This window comes from Myotis davidii, unplaced genomic scaffold, assembly GCF_000327345.1.
Source record: "Myotis davidii unplaced genomic scaffold, ASM32734v1 scaffold164, whole genome shotgun sequence".
Taxonomy (NCBI): domain Eukaryota; kingdom Metazoa; phylum Chordata; class Mammalia; order Chiroptera; family Vespertilionidae; genus Myotis; species Myotis davidii.
Window position 1 is genome coordinate 1,490,668 of NW_006296417.1, and position 3,729 is coordinate 1,494,396.

The following is a 3,729-nucleotide window of genomic DNA, read 5'->3' on the forward strand; positions in this document are numbered from 1 at the left end:
CATGGGAGGCGGGGAACACCGCTTCCCTCCTTGTCCACACCAAGTGGCACTCTGACCCGTGCGCCCCTGGACGGGCGGCCGGAGCCCCCAGCGGGCAGAGGGCGCCCACGGAAGTCATTCTCCTGGCTGCTGCCAGGCAGGCGGGATCGGCTTAGAAACGGGGGGGCAAGGGGGGGCACCGAGTAGCTGCAGGTGGGGTTCGAGCACTTCTAACCACAGGACTCAGCCAGCTTCCAAACCCACTGGCCGCAGGCAGCCGGCAGGGAGAAGCCGCAGGAGGATGGAGCCCTTCGATTAAGGGACAGCAGACCTCTGCCAGCCAGGCTCGGGGTGAATGGAGGCAAGAGGGCACTTTCTCCCACCGACAGCCTTGGAAGCGAACTGTTCATGTAGATCTTCTGCGTCTGGCTCAGTGCTGTGTGTGCATTTGGGGTAAAACAACTAAGATAAGTGGGACCTGCTGTCAGCCCCCCTTTCTCACCGCAGCCCCACCCCCCGTGACCCCGCAGGGGGCGGCCTGGGGCTCGGGGACCACAGGGCAGGGTCCGGAGGCCGCAGGAGAAGCCAGGCGCCTGGACGGCAGGACACACAGTTACCAGCCTCAGCAGCTCGACCGTTTGATAAAAAGGTCACTATCATGTTTATTGAATAAGGAGGAAAACACGTCAGGGAAACAGGTTAACTTATCTCATCGCAGGGTGGCAACAAAGTCCAGCTTGTGCCGCCAAACGGTTCACATGATCAGCCCGCGGACAGCGTCGCGTGACCTGGTGACTACAAACATTTACCAAAGACATAAATCTCTTGTAAAAAAGCCGTTTTAAATACAGCAAAGCGGTGTCTTCTCGCACAGCAAAGTGAAGGGAGTTTCTACAGAGAAAGGGAAGTGTTGCATTTGTAAACCCCTTTTCACATTCTCACAGCGGCGGCTCCCTGGCTCCCAGGCCCGGAGCCCGCTTCCTGCTCACCGTGTGTCTTATGCGCGGGATGGTTCGTGTGGAAACGTGTGGGTGCCTGAGGGGGAGCCCTTGGGGGAGCCCTAGGGAGACGGTGGCCGTTGTTCCTTAGAACAAACCCTGATTCAGCCTCCAACGCAGTGGACGTCCTTAGGGCTCAGGAGATGGCGTAGGGTGGGGCCATGTGACGGTGGATGGGGACCCCGCCCTCCCTGGGGTGAGGGTCCTGAGGGAAGGACAGGCTGAAAGCTGTCCCGGCCAGTGCAATTCACGCGAAGCTTTTTTTGTTTTTGTTTTTAGTAATAAAATACTTCCTCGGGATGGGTGCGTTTTCTGGTGATGGTGTCATACAAAACCCACGCGTCTAAACGGGTAAGGAATGGAGGGGCTGAGCGACCCCGCTAGTGTCCTGCCCAGTCGGGGTGGTGCCCAGCAGGAGGCGTGTTCGTACGTGGCGGCGTGGTGAGGAGTGTCGTGCTCCCGTCTGCGTGTGGGATAAGGGGTAACAGTCTAGATTCGGTTCCTGGAAGCGCAGCCCCTCGCCCCCTGGTCATGTGATTGTGGCTGTGGTTGCCGGACAGCAGCGGTTCTCAACCTATGGGTCGCGACCCTTTGGGGGTCGAACGACCCTTTCACAGGGGTCGCCTAAGACCATCGGAAAACACATAGATAATTACATATTTCTGTGATTAGTCACTATGCTTTATGTTCATTCTGTAACAATGAAAATCCATCCTGCATATCAGATATTTACATGATGATTCATAACTAGCAAAATGACAGTGATGAAGTAGCCACGAAAATAATTTTATGGTTGGGGGTCACCACGACATGAGGAGCTGTATGAAAGGGTCGCGGATTAGGAAGGTTGAGAACCGCTGCCGAACAGGCTCCGAGCCTGGCGGGGCCGTGTTTAGGGGAGCCGGTTACGGGTCAGGAACCTGCATAGGAAGAAAGACTGTCCGACAGTCGGGAGGCCGTCTCGTAAGGCACACAAGAAAGACAGTCAATGTGCGGGGGCTCCCCCCGTGTGCGGCGGGCGGCCATGGACATGCAGAGCGGGCGGTCGCCTCCCACGGCCCCGCTCGGTGGGTGACAGTGGGGGGCTGTCTTGTCTCAGGGGTGGCGTATGGATGTGCCTGTGAGTGCGTCGGTCAGAAAGATGAGGACATTTTCAAGAAAAGCGAGTCCTTTCCGAACGGCCCTGTGTGTAGGCGGAGGAGAGAGCAGCTCACTCCCCCTTTTTGGCCTGGGTGCACCTGAGGGGGACAGACATGCAGGGACATAGGCAGCTGCTCCCAGAACGTGTCAGATAGAAAATAGCAGCATTTTTTAACCCTATTGGAGTTTCTCGGGAAAATTCTATTAAAACCGTTGGTAGATGGACATACATTACAGGACTTGGAATTTTGTTCATGGCACCAGCTCGGGACCTGGGACCCCCATTCCTGGGAGAGGAAGGCTGTGGTCAAACCCCAGCTGGGGGTGACGGGCCGAGCCCCCATCTGCACCCGAATCCCCCCAGAAGGGGCGTTTCCAGGTGGAGCTAGGACGGGCGTCTCCATAACCAGCCAAGTCGGGCCACTGGAGGGGTCTGGAGAGAGGACCTGCCCCCACGGCGCCGCCCTCACCGTTTCCACGTGGGAAACCTTTGTGCACCTCGATTTGGCCATTTTCTCTGTCAATCAGGTCAGCATTTTCTATATTTTTGAAGAATGCCTTGTAAAATCCGTTACAAATTTTCCATTTATGCAGGATGAACTTAACACCACTTTTGCCACTTTGCTATTTATATACACATATAAAATATAGAACGCTGCTCAACCCATACAGCACACGGATTACAATGCAACAGCACACACTCACCACCGGGAGGACCCGCGCACAGTCCCGCAGAGACGGGGCCAATAATTAGAACCCAAAGTACAGTATATTTAACAAAATAGGGAGTACTCAACAGCGAGTACTCTACTTAAGGATCTCGCCTTGTCCCCCAAATTGGCGGCAAATCCACAAAAATATACTTTTTAATCTGGTGACCATACAATACATAGGTACTTACATCAAAGGTGATAATATATTTAAGATGCTATGTACAGAAAGTTTGGCTCAACTTTTAATTTATATATAGAATAATAAGTGTTCATGGCTTTTTTTCCCCCAAGGTTCTGCTTGCAAGATATTTCCCCTCTTAGAATAAAACTAAAAAGTTAAAACAAGATAAAGCTATTCTCAAAAAAAAAAAAATTAAAACATACAGCTTTGGCTTATATAAATAATTCATAGCAGAATGTTTTCAAAAGTAGTGAATATAATTTTATATATAGTCATCAATTCATAAGGGTGTTTTCTTTCATATAAAATATACATGAGCTAAAATCCGTTTCTTTAATTTTTAAGATACGACTGTAAAGAAACTTCTGACATAGTCCAATTATAACTTAATATATTACTTTACTCCGTTAATGCTCTATCTCTCTAGGCTAGGGTTTTCGGCAGGTCTCATGCGTTTCTAGTCTCTCTTATTGGCTAAGATCACTTCTCTGACCCGATACACTTGCGCGTGCAACACGGTTAGGCGTGGGGCTTGTTTCTGACTGGACAGCCCCCCATGCACCCCTCGCAGAGCCCATGCGGGGAGGAGGAGACACTATGTACAGTATTGCTTTCTGGTGCCTGCGCGGCTCTGTCTACGAAGCGTTTCCGGCCCCGGCGAGAGGGCCGCCGACGGGCGCGCGTTTCTCTGGGAAACTGTCTCAGGAAACACGGCGCC